We start from the raw sequence: 13,923 nt of genomic DNA, 5'->3' as shown, positions 1-13,923 counted from the left end.
CAAGTGCCGGTCTAAGCCTGCATATATGTATTTTGGATTCCCCGCCAGGAACCCTAAAGTGACAAGGCACTGGTCTTTAAACGTCTTTCCTTTTATCAAGTTGACTCAGCTGCAGAATTACCAACGGACCTCACTAACAACTTATTGTCCGTCCCATCATGGAACCTACTACACCCCGGACAGACCCCCTCAGCTTTGTGGAATTGCAGCAACATCTCAATGACATGTTGTCCCTTTCAACAGACCAAGTTCAGGCCATTCTGTTTGATGAACCTGATGCTACGGAGTTAACGACAGATACCCCTGATGACATCTATCATGCTCTCCTAAAAATGCAAAAAAAGGAGATTGACTGTCTTCTGCATGGGACCTCACTGTCCCAATATTACCGACAGGCTCAAATACCTCGGGGCTTCCGAATCTCCAACACGCCCACCATAGGGCGTAACAGCGCAGAATTTTGCTATAAATGGATCTCGGTGTTAAATAAATGTAGCATGGATCTTATGATCCTTGTGATCGAGGAAGCCGGTAAATCTCTCCACTCCACCAGATCAAAGATAGCTTCCTTCAAAACGCTGCATAAAAGCACGCTGGAAGATAAAAAACACTCTGCCCTGTGGGCTAAATTGGAGAACCAAGTCGCCACTTACAAAGTGGACCTGGAGCGCTTTAAAAAGAAAAAATTGGTCACCGTACAAAGTGACTATGAAGAAGCGCGTGTGTACCGCTGGCTCAGCGGCACACAATCTAATAACACCAGATACAAAGGTCGCCCCAAACAACAGTGGAAGCCGAGACGTGACCCAGCCGGTTCCAATAGCGACAGTGACTTCGCGTTTGTTGATTCTGACGAGCCTTCGACATCATCCGCAAGGATCCCTTTAGGCCGTGCCACCAGGGCCCGTACGGGGGGTTCCGTGCCAGACCCACCCGCCGCGGAGGCCAAACGCAAAGGCTCCACCAAACCGCCCATCAACAAACGGAAGAATTGATCTTTAATCTGTCGTCCACTCCCTTATCAGACCTCGAACACAGTGTCCTCTCCAGGGGCCTATCCTTCGTCCCCACCAATCGCCACAAAGATTTCGAATGGAAAATAGACCTCCATCGTTTTAATAGAAATTTACGTATTAAAGAATTTTTTCAACACCAGACGGTGCCCATGATTCCAGACAAACATCAAGAATTCCTGCGACAACACAGCAAATCCACCTTTGATCCGCCATCTCAGAATTCATCTTTACGTACATTATCCCGGTTACTGGACTCATCCATTTCTCAACTGGATAAAGTCCAGCCACGACACCACCATAACCTATCAAAGGGTGAACAACTGGCGTTGCAATCATTGTCTAAAAGAGACGATATAATTGTACGACCTGCGGACAAAGGTGGTGGCATAGTGGTCCAGGATCGTGCCATCTATATCCAAAACCTGGATACCCATTTGGCCGATGCCACCACCTACAGGAAGCTATCGGGTGACCCAACATCTACCTTTAAGAAACAACTGGATGCTATTCTCAAACATGCCTTGGAAGAAGGTCATATAAGCAAAAAGACCCATAAAACCTTGTCCTCCGAGTTTCCCATCACCCCTGTCATCTACTCCATTCCGAAGATTCACAAAGACAGCAATAACCCCCCGGTCCGCCCCATCATTTCCGCCCGCAACTCCCTCTGTCAACCTATATCTCAATTTTTGGATACACTTATCCAACCACTTGTCATGTCACAACCCCACTTCCTAAAGGACACTACTCAACTCCTCATCAAACTTCAACAGCTACAGAATATCCCGGTTCATTCATTATTATGCACAATGGACGTTTCTAATCTTTATACAGTCATCCCCCACACACAAGGACTTGCTATCATGAGATCTTTCCTCGTCTCCAATGGATTCGATGGTTTGGACATTCCACTGTTCCTCGAACTACTGGAATTTATTCTCACCAAAAATTATTTTCTTCACAACAGTTGTTTTTATTTACAGTTAACCGGCTGTGCGATGGGGTCCAATGTGGCTCCATCGCTAGCTAATGTCTTTATGTTTTTTCAAGAATCCAACTTTTTCTTCACACAATCCAACATTTCAAAAAATATATTATTTTATTGTCGATACATCGATGATTTATTGTTGATTTGGGGTGACAGCAAGGAGGCCCTCATTACGCTTGTTAACAATATTAATGCTCTTGACAACCCTATTAAATTAACAATGCAATGCCATCCCTCAACCATTAATTATCTAGATGTGTCTATACACCTGACGGAGGGTAAAATTCAAACTACGGTTTTCACCAAACCAACGGACCGTAACACCCTTCTTCACCATGGCAGTCACCACGCGCCAAGTCTGAAGAAGGGCCTACCGCGGTCCCAGATGCTGCGCATTGCGCGGATCACCAGCGACCATGACCAACTAGATGAGGCTCTCAATGTGGTTATTAAAAAATTCCTTGAACGTGGGTATGACTACAGAATACTTAATAAACAAAAACAGGAGGTACTCAACATTCCTAGAAATCAACTACTATCTAGCAATAGTAAAAAAGATACCAGCAAGCGCATACCACTTGTGACCACCTTTTCATCTACTAGTGCGGCCCTACCACGGGTCCTAAGAGCCACGTGGCCATTGGTCACTAGTGATCGTGACCTCCCATGTTTTTCACAGACCTCCTTAATGCCCAGCTTTAAAAGGGGACGAAATATATGAGATCTGGTGGTAAAAACGAACCTCATTCCAATCGTCCCTAATAACACCCAGGTCAAAGCCCCAGGATGCTACAGGTGTCCAACATGCATTGCATGTAGCCATATGGACACTGGCCCGGAGTTCACTCACCCCAAAACTGGCCGCTGCTACAAAATTAAACAGGTTGTCACTTGCACTACGGCCCACGTGGTATACATTATTAAGTGCCCGTGTGCACTTATATATGTTGGCCAAACTAGCCGACCCTTCCGAGAACGAGCAACGGCCCACCGGTCAGCCATTAAAAATTGTCTGGCTGGCAAAGATATTGACCAGCCGGTGGCCCGCCACTTTAAGGCCCAACAACACTCACTGGCCGATTTAAGACATCAAATAGTTGAACATGTCCCCCCACCTGTTCGAGGTGGTAACAGGCTCAAAACTCTTCTCCAACGCGAAACCTACTGGATTCATGTTTTAAATTCAGTAGCACCGCATGGTCTAAATGAGAAAACTTCCTTAAATATATTTCTTTAACGCATCTTTCTAAAATGTCTTTAAAAAGCTTTTTATAGATCTTAGACCCCTTCTAATTGTGTCTAGTAGGTCTATTACCCTAAAACATTAAATTAATAATTGTTTCCTGTCATAATCGACACGAGTGTCGACTGGTGTATACTTAGGAGCCCTTTAAAAACGGAGTATGCCAATATATGTTAGTATATGCATACCGTGCATCCATCTATATGTACCAAACAAAAGATGTATCTTTGCAATCCACTATGCTGTTGAATATGTATGTGTAAAATGTATGTGTAAAATAGAATTGACAGCGACCAGATGATAATGTATATATAGCAGCGCTGTCTTATATATATCTTTGTGTAAACACACTAACGTGATTAACACACATGAACCACATACAGGCTGTACCCAGATGCAGTGGATTCCCTAATTTTAACCTTTTATAATTACGCACTTTGTCACTATACTAATCATTGCCTTTTTTCTATACACGGCATCACTAACTCTGTGTATCCCTGTACGCGCTACAGATCACCAAGCACGCAGAGATTGTCCCTTCACTCTTCCCGTCTGCTGGGGGAAACAGACGCCGGCCGGTCACCTAGGCAACGGGCGGCATAACGTCAGCTGTCACGTGCACACGCAGCCGGAAGCTGCATCCTCCCTGCAGAACGGGTCCTACATCACGTAAGTGTGTTTCCCTATTTAAATCAAGTTGTTTTTCATGTCTGTTGTTTTCTGCACACCATTTTTCGTTTGAAAGTTACTGCACAGCCAGCAGTCTTGAGGAAGGAGCGAATGCTCCGAAACGGTCGACACAATATGCTGACACGTTTTACACTGTGATTTTTTCCACTGTGTTTTTGATGTTTTAATACACCGTTACCTTTTACTGAGAGTGCCGCCTCCAGTCTTCTTTCATGCTATTGATTGAATACCGCTTCTATACCTATTTGTGGAAGGCACCCCCTTGCTGATCAGATGTACCAAGTGCCGGTCTAAGCCTGCATATATATATATATATATATATATATATATACATATATATACTGGTCTATCTCACTTCAAAACTGAGGTGCAGATTTATGAAGCTTGGTGATTTGTTAAACGGTCTGGTTTTTACCACCGTCCAAACATCTCCCATCTTTGATGTTACAGGCTTGGTTTAAAAAATGGAAGATAAGAGATGATTGTCCATGGAGAATAAAGATACAATTTATCACATTAGGGAGCTTAAGAAATCTACCCCATTATCAGGTGATAAAGCACTAAGCACATGCGCTTTACGGCGGATAATTTTGACAAAGATGAACTACAAAATTTAAAAAATAGCTTAGTAGACTAGCACAGGTACACGGGCACACAAGATAATCAAGAGGCTCAAGATGGTTGAAGCAAACGTTTTGACAAAAGGCATTACGCTATACACTGCAAAAAAAAACACAGAGTGGTGCTTGCAACGATAGAGGGTTGCGCTGGGCAAGGGGAGCGCAGTACTAGGGGGCTGGGTGGCTGAGGAATGATTTATGATGGTGTGAGTAGAGGGGGAAGGCTGCAGGCATAGAGCTGGCAGCGCGGGGGTATAGGCGGGGAGATGTAACATAAGGCGGCCGGATGGAAGCTGCGGGCGATGCTTGTGGAGTTGGGAGAGCAATGTAAGAGGGTTGCGCTGGGCAGGGGGAGCGCAGTACTAGGGGGCTGGGTGGCTGAGGAATGAATTATGATGCTGGGATTACAGGGAGAACGCAGCGGGCATGTAGCTGGCGGCGCGGGGGTATAGGCGGGGAGATGTAACATAAGACGGCCGGAGGGAAGCTGGGGCTGTTGCTTGTGGATTGGGGAGAGCAATGAAAGATGGTTGCGCCGGGCAGGGGGAGCGCAGTACTAGGGGGCTGGGTGGCTGAGGAATGAATTATGATGCTGGGATTACAGGGAGAACGCAGTGGGCATGGAGCTGGCGGCGCGGGGGTATAGGCGGGGAGATGTAACATAAGGCGGCCGGAGGGAAGCTGGGGGCTAATGCTTGTGGATTTCTATTACAGTTTTGTCGATTTAAATATATGTCTACAGAGCAGTTGTCGATAATTTAGTTTTCTAAGTTAATATTGCCAACAAACTGTAATTCGATGTCAAATATTGTTGATCTTATAGGTGTCGATATTGTTGATGTGTCTACCAATATGCATGTCTACATTGTACTTTTATACATTAAGGATGTCTATAAAAGGTGTGTTGATGTAATTACTTGTTTAAAAATAGGTCGGAGATATATGTAATGGCTATGTAATGGATTACGATCAAAACACTGTGTCTACCATTAAGAATCGAACATATACATGTCTGACTAAAACCTTTGTCGATCTAAGAAAAATGTCTCCATATCAATATTCTACCTTAAAAAAGTTGTTTCTACATGAATGTCTATGGAACGCTGTCTGACCTATTCCTGATTAACAACGGAACATCGCAACCGCGTCACTGATCCGATCAATTTATAAGGTCATAGCTAGCAGGCTTTAGTACCACGTGTTTATTATTAATTTAATCCTACTAGATGACAATGTGCAACAAAAAAAAAAGTAAACTAATGATTAATTGAGTGTTGTGATACTTCTAAGTGCATATTGTGACAACCCCCCCCCCCCCCCCAAAAAAAAGAAAACACACGTATAAAATCCAAGAAATTTGGATATGCTAGTTTGCACTTTGAACAATCATAGTTGCAGTATAATCAGCACCTTGTAATTGGTTATACCCCAAAATTTTAATTTATCCTCAATTATACCCCCCCCCCCAATTAAAAACGAAAAACACAGAAAAAAAATAAATAAAGAAATAGTATATGCTGGTATACTTCCCTTTCGGGCAGTCCAGGTTAGTATGTGAAGTTCTTTCACAGCAACTTTCCACCAAAAGGGGAAAAAATAAACAAAATAACAGCAACAACAAGCTGCTCCCAAATCTCACGTCTCTGTTGTCAATAGGGGTCAACAGTATAGGCCAATGTGTGGTTATGGTTCCATCTTCAATAACCCAGATTCCAACTCAGCCATCTCCTAGTATACCCTCTACTACCACCGTATACTCAAAGGGGTCTTAAACTGCCAATCCGCCACAAAGTCCACCCCACATACTTATTCCGCTGATATCAGCAATGGGGTGCTCTCTGGATATCGTAAACCCCAACACTTCACTTTCCTCACCTCAAAAGATACAGAGGGCACAAGATCCTTTATGTGGCTGGGGTCAAGATCCTTTATGTGGCTGGGTTCAGTTCCCCATTAATCAGAGAGTATGTAGCTGTTGTAGGCTCCAGTAATTAATTCTGGCACATGAGTTCTCTATTGCCATATAAGAATGACTATATCAGAGTTGTTCCTGTATCCTTGTTAAGGCAGTCACTGGATATAGACAGGTTTAAGGGATCAACACAGGGGCTGCACTGCTGTAGGTGCCGTTTATTAAACACCTCTCTCCCCAATAGCAGATAATAATTAGCCGCTATTAATCCCTCTTGCAGATCATGTTATAGTCCCCAAATAAAGTAAAACTATACAGGGGTAGCACCTATCTTACTGTTAACACACGTCCATTGGGTACCGTCCAGATAGTGCAGAAGTAGCTGGAATCAGCTCTCCGCTAGCCGAGATTATGTGACCGTTGCCGGCTCCACTAATTAGTTCTAACACGTCAGATCTCTATTGCCAAGTAATTAGAACTATAACAGGTTCTATACCTGTATCTCCGTTGCGACAGTCACTGAGTGTAGGCTAGCTTAGAGGATCTCCATGGAGGGGGGAGGGGGGGGGGTGTGTTTACTAACTACTGTAGCTACAAACAAAAAAAAAACTTTCCCCCACGTAGCAGAAGATGTTTAACCACTGTAGCTCCTTCTGATTAACTTTTGCCAATGTTCTTGCAGTCCCCCAAAAAAGAAGAAAGCTGTACAGCGATTGCACCTGTCTTACTATTAGATGTGTCCACTGTGTGTCCGCAGTTTCCTCAAAGTATCCTGAGTTGCTCACAAGGCAATAGAGGAGGATGCTTAGTAATTACAGGCTACTCCACAGTGGCCAAGGGCAGGCAGCCGCTGTGGGTCTCGCTGGCTGGGTAGAGGTAGTTATTTTAACTCTGGCAGGTTGCCGCCCGCACTTCTCAGCTAGAATGAGTCCCATGTATCTGCAGCCGCACACAGACGCGGTCACAGGTCTTCCACTCCTCCAGCAGCCGAGACGACCTAGCAGGCCGACGCTATTCAGATCCAGTGGATGGTGGCTGCCAAACAGAGGTTCAGTCACTCCACTCACGTGGCTTTTCTCTGCAACGCGGCTTTTCCCGGCATATCTCAGCGTCTCTCCCCTCAACTGACGGGACGACCCGCACTTCCTGAGGTGAGCGGGGTATGATTACTGGACACTCTTAGTCAGCCAGGTCTCACAAGCAAATCCTTGCTGTCCCTCGTCGACAGCCGGTGCTTCACTTATCCAGTAGGTAAGCAGGTATGAAAAGGGTTACTGGGGATAGAGACACGGAGTGGGAACCCAGCTGCTCCCTATTCGGTCTCCCCCCAGCTTGCGTGATGGCCCCAATATGTGCCCGACTCCGGTGTATGATCAATTACAGACCCCCTCCGCCACTCTGAGTAATAACTCCCCGTTGGATACAGGGTCTTCTGCGGCCAATTCGGAGGTATATCTGTAGGTGAGCTCTGGATAAATGGAGCTCATCTAAAATGTGGCCATCCTTGATGCACCACCCACCGGACCTTGGCACACTATTTTATCCCCCCACCATGCCCTAGTGGATGGTAGTGCATGAAATATCACCTGTCGGCATATGTCATGTCGACCTTCCCCATGTCGACCTTAAGTCATGTCGACCTCCCTGCATGTCAACCTTAAGTTATGTCGACCTTCCTGCATGTTGACCTAGTGGTGTCGACCTACTTGCTGGTGACCCAATGACCATATCCCGGTGCAACCATTAAAGTCCAGTGATATTGCCGTTCCAGTCCAGTGATAGTGCTATATAAGTCTAGTACAGTGATACTGCCATTAGTGTCCAGTGGCACAGCCTTTAAAGTCCAGTGATACTGCCAATAAAGTCCAGTGATACTGCCAATAAAGTCCAGTGATACTGCCAATAAAGTCCAGTGATACTGCCAATAAAGTCCAGTGGTACTGCAGGTAAAGTCCAGTGATACTGCTGCAGTTCCAGTCCAGTGATAGTGCTATATAAGTCCAGTCCAGTGATACTGCCATTAAAGTCCATTGGTACTGTCGTTAATGTGCAGTGATACTGCAGTTAAACTGCCGGTAAAGTCCACTGATACTGTTGCAGCAGAGGCGGAACTAGTAAGCTGAGGGCCCAGGTGCAAATATATGCTTTTGGGGCCCCCCCTACTCAAAATAGGAATAGTGTGCGCCGAAGGCGGGTGACAAAAATTTAGGACATAGCTTTGTGGGAAAGTGACGTAGACACATAATAGTGTCCCAGTAGTGTCCGTTATTCACATTACACCACATAGTAGTGCCACTTGTACACATTGTGCCAGGTGGAGCCCCTCATACCCCTTTCAGATTGCATTTATAACCTGGTTTATTGCCGAGTCAAAGTGCAATGTGAAAATACCAAACTGAATAACCAGGGTTGACGAACCCAGCATTTCAACCTAGGGTATAAGAAGCGTTAAACCCGGGTTGCCCTGTGTATAATAGGAAACACTGGTTGAGTGTGAAAGGGTCGGGCCCGGGATATCGATCTGAAAGAGTCCCTTAGACACACTGCGCCAGGATTATGCACACCGTAATGCCCTTTAGACATTGTCATACACTGTAATGCCAATTACACATTGGCCCTTATTCAGATCTGATTGCAGTACAAATTTGTTCTCAAAATGGGCAAAACCATGTGCACTGCAGTTGAGGCAGATGTAACATGTAAAATAATAATGCTAAATAATAATAATAATTATAAAAAATAATTTATTTTAATACTTAGCAGCCAGCAATCAGGCGGAACTCTGGAAAAAGCAAAACAAAAATTATTGATGTAAAAAAATTAGAAACACAAACATTACATTTACAGTATACTCACAGGCAGTGGTGCAAGTAAGAAAAATGACTTAGTGGTACTGTGCCGTGCGCCGAAGGCGCGTGCTGAAAAATGGGCGTGGTCAGGGGGGTGGTCAAGGGAGTGGTCATATGACACTAGGGGGAGTGGCTGCAATATTGCACACCGAAGGCATACGGCCAAAATTTACACAATAATGCCTGTTACGCGTCACACACCCAATACATATGACCCATGCCATAATGCCCGTTACAAATTATACCCCACAACATAATGCTCATTGATGCTCAATGATGCCCATTACTAATATGCCCCCCACAGTGCCAGATATGCCCCCCGTGCCAGATATGCCCCCAGTCAAGTGCCACACATATGCCCCCAGTTCCAGATATGCGTATGCCCCCAGTGCCACGAAAAAAAACAGTTGAAGTACAGTGAGCAACTCACTGTGTCAGGTCCTGTGTCCGGTCCTGCATGCTTCTGGGGAGGGGAACGCATCTCGCGTCTCTCCTGCCCCGCGTCTATCTCGCGGGCTGGCTACTGATTGGCTGCCAGCCCGCGAGACACAGAGAGGGGAAGGAGAGACGCGCGATGCGCTCCCCTCCCCACCCCTCCAAAGGCAATCAGCTGTGGCGGCGGAGACTACGCCCCCGCCACTTCCATATGCGCGCATGCATTGCAGATATATTTGGGTATTTGTTATGGCGGTACGGGGTACCGGCAATATATATTTTACCAGTACGCCGTACCACTCCGTACCGCCATACTTGCACCCCTGCATTCCCCTCCATTTCAGAATATGCCATGACAGTGCACCTTACCATTCTAACATCCACCACACAGAAAATGGAATGTAATCCAGTTTCCAGATGGCTATAAGACACCTATATCTAAGTTGACAGACAATAGATTGACACCAAAAAGTCAACATGCAGTAGGTTGCCATGCAAAAAGTTGACATGGCAATGGATAACACATGAAAAGGTTGACATGAGTTTTTCATGATTTCTGGACTTTTTCCTGCTTTACGATCCACGTGAACTTGGAACAATTGTAAACAGTAAAGTTTGTCGACACAGGCTCATGCTGACATGGACATAAACAAATAAAACCCTCAGGTCAGCCTTTCCACGTGTTGACCTTTTGCCACTGTCCACCTGTAGCTTGTGTTAACCTTTTGTCAATGATAAAAATTCAGCATTATACAGCAGAATCCATTAGTAAAGAACGATGAAGCATCACCAGATGAATGCTGGGCATATCGTAATTCCTCCTCACAGAAAAGGAAGTCAAACAGAGCTAGCACTGGATTGCTCAGTACGGACATGTGGCACTGCAGCTGCGAGCGGTGTAAGGCACGGGTGAGCAGAGCAGCAGAGACTCCGATGGCTTTTAGTTGATTACTCATAATGCAAAAGGGGATTTGTGTATATGGGCGCTTAGGTGATAGTAATGAATAGAGATATAATACATACAGATTTTCCTGTTTTGATTCAGGGTCTGATTGTTAACTGTATTTACAGACTGCAACGCTTTTTCGTTATGTGACCTACAGTACTATCCAATTTGAAGATGCAGGTCTGCCTTCCTGACTTTGGGAACACCCATCTAGCTAGCACTCCTCACCACAGCCCTGAGCCCTCTCCTCCAGTCAATGGGCTCCAGAAGTTACAGAAAGTTACTTTCAGGCTGCTCCTGTTTGCATGATGAGTTCTATGACTGATTATTCATAAAACAGAGACAACTGTTTGCCATTACCAGTAACACACATCGCTACCGCATCTGTAAAACGTACACCGCCCCTGAGACCGGACCCCTGGCAGGCGCAGATAAGCTTGCTGCTGGCTGGGGGAACCACATACCTGATGCGGTCAGCCCGTAGCACGGTACGGACACTGCTCAGTCAGTGTGGGCAGATGACATAGGTTCCGGGTTTGGTGAAAGGGCATCACGTGCTGGACGGAAGCCTGTGGGAGGGGGGGAAACAAACAACGCAAGCTGCTGCGCGCTTTATTTTAATTTCCATGGCGGCACATGCGCAGTGAGCGCTCTCCAGGTTTTTATTATGGCGGTACGGGGTACCGGCACTATATGTTATAGCGGTACGCCGTACCACCCCGTACCGCCATACTTGCAGCACTGCTCGCAGGACTCCCCCCTGGGCTCTGTGATTGTCAAAAGGCCCAAGTATGTACTGTGATTGATATAGTCTATCAATGCTTTTTTCCTCCTCTTTATCCCAAGCCACAATTTGCCCTGGTTTGGCTGATGGGCACTAAAGGGTGAGGCTTTGGCCTGCTGGAATTTGCACCATTTCAGTTGGCGCCTTCCATGAGCTGATTAACTTGAAATAATTCCACATTTTCTTCATACGTTTCCCGGCACTACTATTCATCCATTTGGAGATCTTATCTAGGTAGTAAGATGGTGTTTTCCTGCAGGGTGATGTGCAGCGCCTGATCTGGATCTCTGTCTTGTGATTAGTATGATATTGCTGAAATCTTGCTGGGACAGCGCCTGAGCCACATGGACTCTCTTTTTGTTGTCTTACGCAGATACCTTGGGACCAGTAAACACACCCAACAGGTAGAAATATGTCAACAGGACGGAACTCTGGAAAAAAGGAAAAAAACAATAAATATTGATGTAAACAAATTAGAAACGTTACATTTACAGTATACTCACAGGACTCCCCCCTGGGCAGTGTGGCAGCAGTCTCTGCAGTTACAATGGCCCACGTCAGAAGTCACACAAAGAAAAACTGGACTCCTGTGGAAAAGAAGAGTAATTAACAACAAGGAAAAGATGGGAATGTGCTGCATCCCTAACAAGAAATATGAACAAGTAAAGTTGGTTCTCAAAAAACATGAGCAATTTTGGGGTCACATACATGAAGGAGGTTGGGGTTCATCATCTTACCTGAAGGGTATCTTTGCAAGGCATTACAGGCTTAAGACAATTATAAGTGAACTGTCCAGAGGGGGGTCTTCATGTAAATAAAATTTTAATTTTAACTTGAAACTCAACGGTCTTCTTAGGTAAACACAAACAACAGGAGGGGCAAACACAGCAAACAAGAACAGAAGAGTCATCCATAAAGAACTCTGTAAAAAGTAAAAAAAAAATGTTTTAACAGAAAACAGTAGAATCCCAATTTTATTTCCACCAAAACGATTCGATTTATACTCACAGGACGAAAAGAAGTCCGAATTAGATTAGTCCTCGCTGAATCATCTCCTTCATTCATACCCACAGGTGGGGCAGAAGAATATCATATATTGCAGGGATTCAGTATTGAATCCCGGCGGTCGGGATCCCGGCATTCAGAATCCCGACGCCGGAATCCCGACAGCCGAAATGCCGACAAGGGGGGGGACGTGGATCGCCCCCCCCCCTTGCGGGCTCGCTGCGCTCGCCACGCAGCGGGCCCGGTGCCTCGCTACGCTCGGCACACTAATTTATTCTCCCTCCAGGGGTGTCGTGGACACCCCAGGAGGGAGAATGTGTCGGCATTTCGGCGGTCGGGATTCCGGCGTCGGGATTCTGAACGCCGGGATCCCGACCGCCGGGATTTTAACTGCATCCCTATTGCAGATTTCTTTACTTTTTTACATGAAAGAGATGTTTATTTTTGTGTTTAATCCACAGAGGTATCGTGCACAATAGACAATACATTGCTCTTCTAATTCTAGGTTAAACTGGAACCTCTCAGTCAGTTTCATTAGTCTCTCAAAGAAGTCACCCAATTGTGTGTAGGTATGTGTGTGTACATACAGAGAAACAGTGGAGAATTGCTAGATGTAACAGGCAGTTGGTATAAGAACTAAACTCAGCAGAGAGAGAAACGTCATACAGTGCAGTTATTTTGCTTATTTCAGGAAAGTCCAGATCAATTTGAAAGAAAACTGCGGAGGTCATGAATGCCAGCTATCCCAAAGCAATCCGAAGGTATAAGGCATTTCTAATTCCATCACAAATACATTTTACTTCCTCCAAAAATTCCAAAGATTTCGAATTCATTAAATATAAAACCGCTGTAATGGAGATAATCTGAAAGAACAGAAAAATAAGTCAGTGAATGGAACTTAATTGAACAATATATTTGTAGCTTGGGTCCTTAAAATGATTCTCATTTAGAAATCAATAATCAGATAAAATACAGCAGGGGTGGCTAAACTGTTCCTTGAGATCTATCAACCATACGTGATTTCCAGGCCACCTGTGTACCCGGAGCGCCCCAGGCGAGTCGGGGTGGGGGCGCCACGGTGCCGGGGGGGGGGGGGGGGGGGGGGCATTGGTGGTGGTACCTGTCTAAACCGACTTTTAAGTACACCGAAGGCATGCTCTATTACTCTCCGCAATGTAATATGTGCCTCTTGGTACCGTGCTTGTGCTTCACCTAAGGGATTAGACAATGGGGTCAAAAGCCAGGACTTGTTAAGGTAACCCGCATCACCTATAATGAAAATAAATGGGAGACAAGGAATACCAATAGTACTTAATAATAATAATACAATTAATAATAATAATGTTATAGATATATTTAGTTATACTTACCTAACAGCCAGCCATCAGGCATTTTTCCCATCTCAAAGTCTTGAAACATTGATGACTGACTTAAA

The sequence above is a fragment of the Crinia signifera genome, chromosome 8 (genome assembly GCF_055691185.1).
Source record: "Crinia signifera chromosome 8, ASM5569118v1, whole genome shotgun sequence".
Classification (NCBI taxonomy): domain Eukaryota; kingdom Metazoa; phylum Chordata; class Amphibia; order Anura; family Myobatrachidae; genus Crinia; species Crinia signifera.
The sequence above is the reverse complement of the archived record's forward strand: the minus strand, read 5'-3'. Positions refer to the sequence as shown.